The sequence below is a fragment of the Tiliqua scincoides genome, chromosome 14 (genome assembly GCF_035046505.1).
Source record: "Tiliqua scincoides isolate rTilSci1 chromosome 14, rTilSci1.hap2, whole genome shotgun sequence".
Classification (NCBI taxonomy): domain Eukaryota; kingdom Metazoa; phylum Chordata; class Lepidosauria; order Squamata; family Scincidae; genus Tiliqua; species Tiliqua scincoides.
Window position 1 is genome coordinate 11,449,913 of NC_089834.1, and position 14,061 is coordinate 11,463,973.

The 14,061-nt window shown below is 59.3% G+C and overlaps 1 protein-coding gene across 1 annotated transcript in view; it reads right to left on the minus strand.

Annotated features, from left to right (window-relative positions):
• Nucleotides 1-13,562, minus strand: part of ZNRF3 (zinc and ring finger 3) — a 31,945-nt gene extending 18,383 nt beyond the window's left edge. The window contains exon 1 of the mRNA XM_066610070.1: nucleotides 13,395-13,562. The gene's annotated coding sequence lies outside the window, so the exon portion shown is untranslated. The remainder of the gene's footprint in view (nucleotides 1-13,394) is intronic.
• Between the last annotated feature and the right edge of the window lie 499 nt (nucleotides 13,563-14,061).

Sequence of the window (14,061 nt, forward strand, 5' to 3'; positions counted from 1 at the left end):
AGCCAAGGCCCTCTGCAGCTTCCCCTCTGACACGAAAGACCCGGCAAGGAGGGGCTTCCTTGCTTTGCCCCCCCATCTGACTGGTACAACAACAGCTGCCAGCCCAGCCCATCGCTTTCCTACTGCAGGAAGGCCAGTCACCTCTGGAGGCCAAGAAGCAGGACTCAGAACACAGGAACACAGGCTTCCCTTCCTCCTCCTGGAGGCAGTGCCACCTACACTGTTCTGAAGAGAAGGCGCTTTATCTCCTCAGACTGCTTGGCTGTGCCACCTTTTGGCAAGAACCAGGCCAGCCGGACCACCTCCTACCTAAAGACCTGCAGACTCTAGGGTTTGCCAAACGTCTTTCCAACCGGCAAAGAGCTTCTCAGTGGCTGTCTGAAACACTTGGTGTGTCTGAGAGCCAGGAGAGGCCCAGGCAGTTAGAGGTGGGTCTTGGATGTCAAGGAGGTTCGAGGCAAACCTCCTTCTGCAGCTGGGGTCCTTCCAAGAACCAAGGGCTCCCTTGAACGGGAGTACAAGGGCCGCCGCCCCCCCAGCACGTGGCGCTCTTTCCCACCGACCCAAGAACCGTCATTTTTGGGTCCACGACTGTTCTGCCACATCTACGAAGCCACCCTGAGCCATCCCAGCTGGTAACCCCAATGGGAATGGGCTGCAGCTCTCCAGCCTTCCCAGCACTGGCTGACTGGTGCTTGGAGGTGGAGCCTTTTGCCTGCTAAGCGGCCCTCCCTTGCTGTCTCATGGGGGAGGCAGTTTTATGCAGGCACTACAGACTAGCGTTTCACGTGCCTGCCTGCCTGCCTCTTCCTTCCTCAATCTCTGGCTGAGGCACAGGGCTCCCCTCTGCTCTTTTTATCTTCACAACCATCCTGTTGAGTTATGTGAGGCTGAGAAAGTCACACAGGGATCTGAACTTGGGTGAACTGCAACCACCAGCCCACAGTGCCTTGTAGCACTTGCTCGTGGGACATTTTCGAAAGCAGAGCTGCAGGTCAGTGACCAAGCTCAGTGTCTCAGTGCGGGTGGATGAGGCCTACCACCTGGAATGCTAGGCTTCTTTTAAACATGCTGCTGCACATCTAGTTCCCAGTGCACAGTGACCTGGCACAAATCACGAGTAAAGAGAAAGCTGGCCATTATTAAGCAGGTAAAGTCAACAAAAAATATGGGACACATGGACCATGTCCAGTGGTGTCCCTCACAGGTAATGAGATGCTGCCAAGGTATCAGAGGTTCTGCGCTGATTCTGTTCCAATGGCAACGTATGCCGACTCGATGAAAGTTGGTTATTTGGTTGCATCAGGAATTCACAAACAGCCAAGCTCTCACATCTTCCATGCTCTAGGGCAGGGGTCTCCAAACCCCGGCCCGGGGGCCAGATGTGGCCCGCGGCCAGCCTCTGATCCCGAGAGCCTCTGGCCCAGTTGACCAAACACAACCAGAGTTGTGCTTGTGAGGTGGGGGAATAGGGTTCCATTTAAGTGTGTGCTTTATTTCTTGGGCTGTGTTGGTGCTGGGAGAAACCCGGGACATTCGAGCCCATTCATTCATTCATTCATTCATCAAAGTTCCATCTCTAATGTATTCATTTAAATTTTATATTTAACTTTTTTTTTCCGGCCTTCAACACTGTGCCAGATATTTGAAGCGGCCCTCCCGCCAAAAAGTTTAGAGACCCCTGCTCTAGGGGCCACTTGGTTTTCCAAAGATGGCTCCGGTGTTTATTTATCTACAAACATATTTCCATGCCACCCTCCTTCCTCCTCCTAAGAGGAACACTCGAGGCAGCTCACCAAGTTCACAGAAATGCAATTAAGACCAAATCCACAACAGGTCCTTTCCAGACCAAAGGAGGGGTGCACGTCTAACCAATGTATCTGCAGGAACAGGGACTTGCTCCTGTCCCTGCAGACATTCTGAAAAGGAGCCCAGCTTAAGTGTTGGTGGACGAGACCCACCGTGAGCCCGCCTGGAAGAACACCATCTTCCAGAAAGCCAGCTCGATCAACACATCTCCAAAACTCCCAGGAGCTTTTCAAGAAGCAATCAGGCTCTTGGTTCCATCCCCTCAATATTCCATCCAATAAATCTTGCAGGATAAACGCAGGTGCTCAGCACTGGCTGTCCTGCAAACAGGTCTGTTTTAGGAGCAGGCTGAAGGCCTTTCATGCCACAGGAACTGGTTCGTAGTATGATATTCCCCCCCCCCCCCCGCACCTGCAGCAGCTTTCCTCTGGGGCAACCTGGAGGGAGGGAGGCAGGCAAGCAAGCAGCAGGCTCCCCAAACGCAGGCAGGGGTGATTTTGTGTCCCAGCAGGGAGAGAGCCAGGAGGAGAGGAGACTATCACTGCCTTCCCTCAGCCAGCTCCAGCCTCACAAATCCCCTGCCTATTATCTAGAGCCAGCACAAAGAAAGGCCCTGCGAGGACTGGCCAGAAGGGCAGTGCCAGGGGGGGCTCCCAGGCATCCCAGCAGCTGCCTTTGAAAACGAACTCCCCCCCCCACCGCTCCTGAAAGGAGGAGGAGAGCGCAGGAGGCCAGAGAGGCACACAGCCGCCCCTGGCTCTCTGGCCCTGTTCTTTCCCTTTCACTGGCAGCCCAGGGCGGAGGGAGCCGCTCACAGACCGCCTGCACCCAGAGCCACAGGCAGCAGCAGATAATAAAACAGGAAGGCTCAGCTGGTCGCCTGGAAGGCCAGGCTAGGAAACTCCCCTCTTCCCAGCAAAGTGGTCGCCTGCAGGACAGAACAACGGCTGAAGGGGGCCAGCTGCCCACCAACACCCCAGCGGAGCACCAGGTAGGACAGAGTCCACTCCACAGCACACGTGATGGCTGCTGCTGCTGCTGCTGCTGGGAGACCTCTTGCAAGAGGTCAGAATAAACCCACAAAAGGTTTTCCAGCAGGGCTCCCAGAGTGCCCATCAGGAGCCTGGACACACGCTAGAAGGAAGAAGCAGGTCTTTGGCCACCCCGTGACAGCTCTGGAGAGGACAGCCTGCTGGTGGGAAGGTCTAGGGCAGGCCTCCTAATCCTCCAGCCTGAGAGTGCTACTCCACACCTAGGAAAGGAGCATGCTCTGGGAGTCCAGCGGCCCACGCAGGCATTTGGGACAAGGGGCCGAGAGGCAAAAGAGGGCCCTGCACTTGGAGGGATGCTGCCAGCTCAGGAAGGGAGGAGCTCACAGGCTCCCTTCTGCCCCTCCCCACACTATTTTTGGATACCCAGCAGGCCTACCACCCTCCTGGCCAGTTCCCTGCCTCAGGTGCACTAAACGGCATTCTTGCTCTCTGGCTACATGTTTTGTCAGAACTGGAGCTCCTCCTCCGAGGCAGACCAACTTGCTCTTGCTCACAAATAAACTCTGGGCTCCACAACTGAGCCACACTGGCATCTTTCTGGCCCTGCAGCCTTGTCTGCAGTGGAATCCATGCAAATAGGTTTTTTCTGGGCCTCAGTGACAACAGCCCCAACAGGATGCTTCCCTCTCCATCAACAACCCAGTCTACAGACACAGATGGAAGGGGAAAGTGCTGCACACCAAGACCAACCTCGCAACGGTCCGACTTACTTCTGCCCTCCAGATCTGCTCACCAGAGGCCACTTCTGTCCGGCCCATTTCTTGGGCCCCTGCCTGGGCACCTCAGGAACCAGGGCAAGTGGCTGGGCCTGGCAGAAAAGCCTCCGCATCCACAGAGGTCCTGATCCAGTCCAGGGAAGTTTGTAATCTGAAGCTCTGAGCACCAAGACAATAACCACCCATTATCAAGGATTCCAAGTTGAAACCAGCATCCTAGGAAAAGAGCCAACCACGCTCAAGGCAGCCGACTCTGGAGGGCAAGCGTGCATGAGAAATACGACACAACTCATCAGGTAAACAGAGGGTGTATTTTTGCACCAAAAATTGGCATGGCGTACAGTCCTGGGTTCAAGTCCCCACTTAACCCTGAAGCTCCACTTGGGCCAGGCAGGCTCCCTCAGTCCCTGGGGCAGACCCGCCCTGGGAGGGTGGAGTGGGGCTACCCACACCTGTGTTGGGCAGGCCGAGCCCAAAAGAGAAAGGGGGGTGCCTATGGGAGCAACCAAGACTGCCGAGACCCTCCAGCAAACAGGGGTGCGTTCTGCGCTTGGCTGCTGCCCAGCAGCTCCCAGTTCTAGCAGGGTCTGGGCCCTGCGCCTTCCTCCTCCAGGGGTCTTGCCCGCAGCTAGAAATTCTACAACAAAATCCTGTTGCACAAATCTCGAAGCGCTCAGGAAACCCAAGCGCAACTTGCTGGTCCCCACACTGGCTGAGGAACAGTCAGCAGCAGAAACAAGAAGCTGGACTTCACCAGCATCTCCCAAACTGTGGGTCGTGGAACTGACAAGCTGACGGTTGATACAGGAAAATGCAGTGAGCCCTGTGGAAAGTAAGCCTGAGCCGCACATTTGTGTTTATTCATGAGTAGGCAACCGTGCCTAAGTCCAATTTGAGGGACATAACATCACCAGAATGGTCCAGATCCAATGAACACAGGCCCTAAAAAACACGAGAGACGGAAGCGCCCCCCCCCGACAAGGAAAACGTACTGAGCCCTATGAAAAGCAAAACAAAGCTGCACACGCATGTTCAAAGCGAAGGAGAAGGCAAGGCCACAAGAACGGGCCCAGTCCAAAGAACGCAGAGCTCAAGAAGTGCTCCAGAATAGTCCCCCCCCCCAGTAAAAAGGATAAAAACAGAGGCTTGAGCAGCTGCTAAAGTGAAATTGCTCTTCTCATAAAGCCAAGAAGGTCCCATAAAGTTTCGTTCTAAAAAGTGGGTTCGGGTGCCGAACGGTTTAAGAACCACCGAGCTACTCAAACCGCCCCTACTTCTGGAGAACGTCAACCAACCATTCCCTGGCCTGGGCATTTCACAACAAGGCGCGTCCCGGCCAGGCAGGGAGGTTGGGGGTGCAGCTGCCGGCCTCGTGGTCTCTGCACTGGCCCACCAGGCGCCCTGCAGGACGCGCTTCAGCACAAGGCCGGCCCAGGGCACTGCTTCCTGGCCAAGCCGCGCCAGACATCCGCCCCCTCCTGAAGACCAGAAGAGCCAGAGAGCCCTTTGCCCAGCAGGGCCAGCGGAACAAGTCCAGGCCAGGAGCCCAGTCTCAGGCCCTTGGTTGCCAGCCGCAGCTCGGCCACTACAGGCCCCCTTCCACCAGGCACTTCACCTCGGAGCGAACAAGGGGAGCCTTTGTGTGTGCGTGTCAGACTTCGAAACCCGTCTCACAGGCTACGATTAAATCAGCCACAGCACTGAGAGCCTCCTGGTTTGCTGCATCAGGGCTGCCTTACCAGGCTTTGAAGAGCCTCCCTCCTCCTGCTGCTGCTGCTGCTGCCGCTTTGATCTTTCCATTCCACTGCCCCAGGGCCAGAGCCGATAACATCTGCTTTGCCTGCGCAGTTCAGGGCAGCAGCAGCACCCATTCCTGCCCAGCCCCGTCCAGGCTCTGCTGAACGAACTGGGGCAGCAAGCGCATCTTCTGGGCACGCGGACCTGCACACACAGAGACCCCCAGCTCAGCCCCACGCCAAGCAGCATCTCCCAAGGAAGCGACACCAGCCACTGAGCACATGTGCGCAGCCGGAGGCACACGCCAAGCCCCTCCTCACACAACCTGCCTGAGGTGGCTCTCTTCAGACAGGCAATTCTTCTGGTGGGCTGACCCACACACGGCCCCCCATTCCTCCCCCTCCAGCAGAATCCCCGCTTTCTGAGCAAGGCCAGAAACAGAGACTTCCCCCTTCTGGGGCACCTGACAAACAATGCACAAGAAATGCACGAGGAGCGGTGCGGCATCGCCTAGAAGGGCTGCGCGCTTCGCAGGCCTCAGAAGGAGGCTCTTCTTGACCACAAGTGGGTGTGTTGCTATTCCCACTCCGCAGCAGGGAAGACTGAGGCTGCGAGGCAACCAGTTGGCCAAGACCACCTTGAGAGAATTCATGGCAGACGTGAGATCTGCCCTGGCAGAGGCCCAATTCCCAGTTTGGCTCCTCAGCCGCTATGCTGAGTCACTGATGACAAGCTGGTGCTATTCCACCTCTGCAAGTAGATCTCCTTGAGAGCAGAAGAACCACACGGGCAATGTCCGCGGGTCCCAGGACTCCGGGCTGGGTTGTCTGGGGCCCCACTAGGGAAGGCCCAGGCAGGAAACACCCTGCTGACAAAACAGGTCGCTCCAAGACCAGAGGACAGACAGACAGACCCAGGAAGCTCTCAGGTCCGGCCCCACCAGCCCACCTGATCCATGCCGGCAACAGAACAAAGGAAGCAAGCTCTGGCCCAGGGAGCTGCCAGGATCGAGTCTCAGCACTCTGGCCTCCGGACCGCCTTTGGTCTCAGGCCCCCCACAGGAACATGACCGCCAGGCAGATGACAGGGCCGCACCTTGGCAGCGCCTCCGTTCGACCTACAGCAGCACCTCCTGGAAGGGCTAGGAAAGGCTCGCAGAGCCGCCCTGCTCATTCAGGAAGGCATAAGGCGACTTCTTCTGCACCTTCCGCCTGCAAAGCCAGGGCAACTGACTGAGAGCATCCTGAGCAGCCAGCAGAGATCTTCTGGGGGAGACGGGCGCCTGCAATCTGCTTGCCCAGAGTCTCCAGGCCATGGCTGGGGGCAGGGAAAGGGTCTCAGAGGGCAGCACAGACACGCCGCATTCGCTGGACAGGGTGGCCGTGCCCTGGTTTTTTGGACAAAAACCAGAAATGATGTTTTAGACCCTTAGAGCAGGGGTGTCAAACTTGCTTCATACAGAGGACCAAAGTTAGTATTCAGGGTGCTGCTGGGTGCCGGAAGTGACGTCATTAAGCAGAAAGTGACATCATTAAGCAGCTGATGGCCAGAAATCAGTACTTTGTTCTCGCAAAGAAGCTCATTAGCTGCAAATGACAGAATACACAAATCTTGACCATATTTCAGGAAACGGGAAAGGCCAATTTTTATGTGGGTCGCTGTGGGTTTCCCCTGAGGGCTGGGGATAAGAACAGGCCCTCAATTTGGCTGTACTTGTCGTGAGGCGACTAAACAGCCACCGGGTAGATGGGACTCCTTAGCCTGGGAAGGCAGCTCATCTGAGAGAAGGAAAACTCTGACCCCAAACCTCCACTGCCTTGTGGCTACATCCAGTTATGGAAAAGGCTTCAGGAGTCAACCTCGAGGCAAAATTCGGAGCCGGAGCCCGAGGCAGTTCATGGCTGGACACAGTCACGTTCTGGCAACTCCTGCGACGTGGAGGGGGGGGATTTGCTGCATGGGAAACAGTCTATCCTCCATACCTACTTTACCCAGGCTTCGCGCACTGGAGAGGACACTGTTCCAGAACCACCATTCAGAGTGCGATACCATAGTCTTCCGAGACTGAAGGATGCCAATACTGCCGTGTCAGCAGTAAAACCTCAGCATTGCTCAGCAGCTGAGTGCCTTAGGGCCAGATAGAAAGCTTCCAGGGGCCGCATCTGGCCCCCGGGCCTTATGTTTGACACCCCTGCCTTAGGGGGCCTTTTAAGGACACCTCTTCACTGGTGCTTCAGGGGAGTAGGACCCAGAGAAACCAAACAAGACAAATCGCCCCCACCACAGAAGACTCCTCTCCAGCGGGCCCCATTGGCAGGAGCCGAGCAGCGGAAGCACTTTGGCAGTCCTTGGAGGGGAAGGCGGCCCTCTCTCTGCCTCCAGGTCTGCCACATAGCCAAGAGTCACCGTGCTGGCCAGGCCAGAAGAGGAGGCTGCCAACTGCAGCAGCCAGCCAGCCAGCCAGGCCCAGCCCCCACTCCAGGTTTTCTCCTCCACCGCCACCCTTTCCACTTCAAAGGAGAAGTATTTTTGTACAGCCCAGCAAGGAGTGTAAACTGGCCAGCTGCTTGCAAAGCAGAGGATTAACCCTTGAGCAGCCGGCAGCCCTGCCCGCCAGGGAGAGGGCAGCTCAGAGGGAACCCAGTCCACAGTGTCTGGTGCTTGCAGAGCAGCACTGCCAGGAGCAGGCTCCCAGGCACCCAAGCACGGGGCTTCCTTCCAAGGGCCCAGGCACCACCACCAAGGCAAGTCCTCCATGCCTGCCAACAGCCAACTATAAATATCCTCTGGGGCCAGAGACTCCAAGGATCTCAGCAATTCACCACTTCAAGAGACACTCCAGCTCAAGAAAATGTTCCTCGCATCCTTCCCAGATACTCAACAGCGTCTCAGACCAAAGGCCTGCTCTGACTCCTGCCCCCCCCCGCCACGTCTGGGGGGTTCAGCTGCACGGCTGCCACAGCCCTGTCCTTCCACCATCCTCCAGCCTGCGGCTCGAACCAGAGCCAGAGAGGACCAGCTCTGTGCTGGGCTCACCGGAAACTTTCACCTGTCCATTCCTCCTCCAGCAGGAAAGGGAGGCAGGCCGCGCTCCCGCACGCTTTGGGAAGGCAAACCCACGGCCTTGGCACAGGTGAAGCAGGAGCGAGGCTGCAGAAGAGAGCCTGCAGGGTGGAGCAGCCGAGCTCTCCCGGCTTGAGCAGGGGCTGGGCTGGGCTGGCTGCCACCATTCCTCCAGCAAGACCGAGGCCGGACTGCAGGCAGCGCGCAAGAGGGGACGGTTTCACGGTGCAGCCACTTCAGGTGCAAACTGACTGGGAGGCCTGGTCTGTGCCGCTCTATCCCTCCACTGCCACTTCTCACAGCGGCCCTCCCCGAGGACCAAGAAAGCAAGCCTGCAGCCAGGGAAGGCGAGCACCAGGCCTCAGAACAAGCAGCGATGTCTGTGCCAAGGAGGAGCTCCGCGAAGCCGGTTGATCGAGGCACTTGCTAAAAAGAAGCACTTTCAAGTCAGGCAACAAAAGACTACCTTCGCCTGTTTCTGCCCATCCTCCCACAAAGCGCAAGGACCCTTCAATAAAGGCAATCCTTCTCCCACCCCCACCCCCCGCCCCCATAGCAAGTATGCCTTATCCCAGGCCAGTGGCGGCAGCAGCGGCACAAATTGCACAAAGGTGCACAAAGCGCATGGCAATCTGAGAACCTGAGGGCTACTCCGAAGGCAGGCAGGTTCACACAGGGCCCAGGTGATTTCAGAGTCCCAGCCTGCATCTCTGACTTTGCCAGGCAACACCAAGAACTGAAGGCTCTTTGGCGGATTTAGCAACACAGGGCAACGAAGCCCACTCCAGGCCTTCCTAAAAGGAGGCCCAAGCAGACTCCCCAGGACTCACAAGGCAGACAGTGATCACCAGGGAGAAAAGCCCTTTCGCTGGATGCACAAAGAGGAAGAAGAGACCAGCCAGATTTGGCAAATGCAGGACCACAAGTCCATCGCCACCTTCTTTGCTGGGGCCGATTCAGCTGGAACTGGCTGCTCCACTCCACCTGGTGGAGGTGCATCTCCTCAGGCTTAACATCGAGGACCTCACTCCAAAAGGAATGGCCAGACAGAGGCACACTGGATGTGCCAGTTTACCCAGCAGCCTTGTAACAGCTTTTCTACCAGGGTGGGGGAAACAAGAAGCCCGCGTTCCCACTCCAGAACCCAAAGTCAAAGTGCTCTTTTCTCCCCCTCCCTTCTTCTGGCACAGAGCAGGTCAGCTCTTTCTTTCACCCTAAAACAGCCAGTCTCAGGCACAGGTTAAGCCGTCCAAGGCAAGCAGGAGCCAGCAGCACTGCCCGCCCAAAGGGACCCCCAGCGCTTTGACTGAGTTTGCTGCTGTACAGGATCAAAAAGTTCCTGAGCATGTGCCAAGTTCATAATAGCTCACTGAACTTGTTCCAGGAAATGGGGCAGAGGCAGGGCAGAAAGCAAGGGAGTTCTCCTCAGTTGCCCCCTTTTCAGAGTGAGACATATGCCCCCGGTTGAACAAGATGCCCATCTGATTGAGTACACACGCTGGGAGTCCGCTGCCAATTTCAGCTTCCCAGCAGCCAGCAAAAGAGCACCCCTCCCCTGTGGAGGGCAACTTCCAGATATCACCGTGCCCAGTTCTTTCCCCCTACAGTCGCGGTGTGTGCAAAGCAGGCAGGAACTGGGCAGCCGAGGAGAGAAGGGCACAAGCCGGCTAAGACCTCCCCAAGAGAGGATGGCTGGACACTTCCACCAAGCCTGGGGCTTTGCGACCAGGCAGGCAGACAAGAGGTCTCCTCTGCCCCAGATCCACTCCCCAGGACTCACCAGTACCTGCCACATGCCCTTCACACCCACCCCTCCTTTCTCCTCTCAGCAGCCACCCATAACTCTGGAGCAGGAGTCTGTCTTTTGTCAACACGCGTCCCAGACGCTGCAATTGGCAGCCAAGCCCCCTTCCTCTTGCTGCTGCCGCTGCCACCACAGCTGCAGGACTCCTCTCTCTCTGCCTGGAGTCAACTTACAGGGATCAAACACCACTGTTGGCTCATCAGAGCAGTAACGCAAGGCGACTAGAAAGGATGCTTCAGCTTCCCAAGCAGCGCAACCCACTGCTAGCCAAGCTGGGAGCCACAGATCGCCTTACTAGACGTGTGCCCCACGTCACCAGCAGCCACGTAGGGGGGAGCACATGTCTCTGGAGAACCACCAGTCCACAATGGGGGTGCAGGCACTCCAAGGAGGATCAGGGCTGCAAGCAACTCACCAAGTCTTGGCAGGCCCCACGGCAGAGGTCGAAGAGGCACTCAAAATTCAGGGGAAGGGGGTCACCCACAGTGCTTTCAAAAAGAGGCGGCTTCACTGGAGCAGAGCTCAGCTCCACCCTTCGCAATGGCTGAGCTCCTTCCTCACTGCGGCCTCCTGGTGTCTTGCTACAGTTCTGCCGTGGGCACTGGCCCAGAATGCAGCCAAAGAAAGCCACCCATTGGAGCGTTTTTCCTGCCCCAGCAGCCCCAGCCAACTCATAATGCTCCATCGTGACAGGATAAGAAAAAGCCACCCACATACACATGCTTGGGGGCCACAGCCCCATCAGAAGGCAGGCTGCTGACCCTCCCAATCCCCACTCACACCAGAGCCGCTGCAGTCACTCACGACATGCAAGGCTTCTCAAATGCCTGGTGCTGGGGGGTTCAGGAGTGGCACTCGCTGGCCTTTAGCGCACTCCCTGCACATCACTCAAAGCACATTTCCTGTCAGGCCGCTGTTGTATTGCATCCGAGCTCTGTGTACAGCTGTGGTCTAGCTACACACAAACACACACCACAACCTGGCACAACTCCATCAGCATCGAGAACTCTCCAGTGGGGAACAACACCACAGACTACTCCACAGTCTCCCCGTGTCCCAGTCAGAGGCACTGAGAAGGAAGGTGCCCGCTGTCAGATGCCCTTTCCCTCCTTTGGAAAGTGCATGGCACAGCAGCTCCCAAGGAGCACAGGCTTGGCGCGGTCGGAAGCAGGAAATCAGCAGGATTGACTGCAGCCTGCTCTCAGCCGGAGCGCTTGCTTTGGGTCATCCCATCACAATTCTCCCTGGGACGCTGCGAGGCTTTTCACTGACATGCTTTGCTCATGCAAGGCGCTGCCCAAACAGCGGTGTCGCCCCTCCATTGTGGCCCCTCCTCCCACGCGTGTTGGTTTTAAACTACCTCCGCTTCTGCGGTGCACGTCTTCGGCACAAAGGTCTCCCGAGAGCAGTGAGCCGGCACAGCCGGCAGTTTAAAAGCAGCCTTTCTACAGGATCTGCCCCCTCTGATGAAACCACAGGAGTCCGTTTCTTTGCTGCCTTGTGATTCTGAAAAGTCGCGTTAATGTTGCGTGTTCTGCTACAGATGCACACGTGTGGTCTGGAGGAAAAAGGCCCCTCCCCTAAGAGCATTAGTGATGGTGGGCAAGGAAGACCCCCTTGGAGAAATCCTGGTACTGGGCAGGCCACAGGGAGACCTGAGCAGCTCTTCCCCACTTTCCCTTCTCTTCTACTCCACAGGCCCCTTTGCTGGCACCTGCAGCCAGGCTTCCACCAGCCGTGCGGTCAGCAGCCTGATGGACTGATAGACAGACGGATGGACAGTTGCCCATCCAGTGGTCTGACTGCCACCACTCAGGAAAGGATGACCGAATCCTGGGAGATGGGTGGCCCTGCCTTCCAAAACACCGAATGGAGGGCTGTCCTTTCTTGTTGAGCCACACCCCTCCCTGAGGAAGATTTGGGTAGCTTTTCTTGAGGATTTCCCCCTGAAAAAGCACCTTCCCAAAGGTGCCCACAGCAGACCTCAGAGGCTGCGCGCAAGCACCCCGCAAGAGCTCTGCTTCACAGCCAGGTCATGGGACAAGCAGAGAGCTGCGCACCGGACAGGGGCGGGCTGGGCTGGGCTGGGGGCATCAGGACCAGACGTAGGAGCTGCTGCCCCCCTGCCGGACAAGAGTGCTTCTGAGCCTCCAGCATCTCCGGAGAGGCCTCTCTTGCCGCAGCTTCTCCCCTCTCCATTTTCCACAGCACCCAAAATAAACAGCACATCCACAAAGGATCCAAGATGAAAGGAAAAACTCTGGTTTCAGTAGAAAGCAGCACAGGCCGGAGCGATCCGAAGCTGCCTATAAATATGCGAGATCAAAGCCAGTCCTGCCCAATTAAAAGCGCTGCTGTCACACTGAGAGGAACTCCCCTCCAGCACTGCCAGCTGCAACACGCGCGCCTCTGATCTGAGCAGGGAGAGGGAGGCTCAGCAGGCCAGCAACTGGGACTTAACTCCTTCCAGGCTCCTGCAGGCAGGAAGCCACCAGGCGGGCACGCAGCCAGCAGGCCGCTCCGCGCCGGGCAGAAACAGGGCAATGCGCCCCGCAGGACAGGCAGGGCTGACCGCAGCTCCACGGGAAAGCTGGAGCCCGCTTCGTTCCGGCAAACGGGCAGGGGGGCCCTCAGAGAGCCAGCGGAGCCCTGCTGCCTCCCTCCGCACGTGTCACGTCACGCCCCTGCAGGCAGGCAGGCAGGCCCCGGGCAGCAAGGCCCAGCCGGAACAGCCCCGGGGACGCCGCAGAGCCCGGGAAGCAGCGGAGGGCTGCAGGGCCCCTTCCAGCAGTGCCCACAACTGCGCGCTGCGAGGCCAGGTGCGGCCACGGGCTGCCGCGCCTCCCGGCACTGCAGAGGGAGCCCTCAGCATCCCCACAGCCGCTCCACGCCCCCGCCGGGCAGCGGCGGTGCCCCGGAGGGCCGGGCCGGGCCGCTCTCCCCTCGCGCCTGCCCAGCACAGGGCGGGCCTGGGCGCCAGGGGCAGGCGGCGAGCCGGGAGCCCAGGCGGAGAGCCGCCGGGGAGGCGAAGAGACCCGGCGGCCTCCTGGCCGCTTCCGGCAGCTGCGCGAAGAGCGTCCCGCGGCCGGCAGCCCGGGGAGCCCCGCGCCTGCCCGCCGGGCCCGAGCTCCGGCCGGCCCGCTGCAGCCCCGGAAGCCCGCGCGCGGGGCGGGGGGCCTCCCTCCCTCCCTCGCTCCCTCCCGCGCCGCTCACCTGCACGATCTCGCCCTCGGCGCTGAGCGTGGCGCCGGCGCGGGAGAAGCGCCCCTGCAGGCCGGTGCTGTAGGTGGTGTAGGCGCCGCCGGCGCTGGACTCGAACAGCACCACCTCCACGAAGGCCGCCTCGCGGGCGCGCGCGGGCAGCAGCACCAGCAGCGGCAGCAGCAGCGCCGGCAGCGCGCCCGCCCCGCGCCGCCCCCGCGCCCTCATCGCGCCGCCCGGCCCCGCGCGGCCCACCGGGGAGCGGGCGGCGGAGGCGGCGAGGGGCGCGCCCGGCGGAGGCCTCGCATCGCTCCCGGCTGTCCCGGCGGTGCCGCTGCTGCTGCTGCTGCTGGCCGCGCCCCGCCCGCCCGCCCGGCCACGTGACGCTCCGCGGGGTTATCTCCGCCCCCTCGCGGCGCCGCGCGGCGCAGGCGCTCCCTCCGCGGGCCGGGCCGGGCCCTCGGGAGGAAGGGCGCTCTGCACGTGCTCAGAGGACGGCCCGCAAAGCCGCGCCAGAGCGCCCCGCGCGGGCTCCGGCCTCGCCTCGCACCGCCCGGCCCGCCTCTGACAGCCCAGCCGCTTTCCCGCCAGGAAGCCCGCTGACTCCAGCGGCACTTGCTGCTGAGCAGGCGAGCCTAGGAGTGGGCCGCGGATCCCCTTCAGAAGGCCAGGCGCGCCC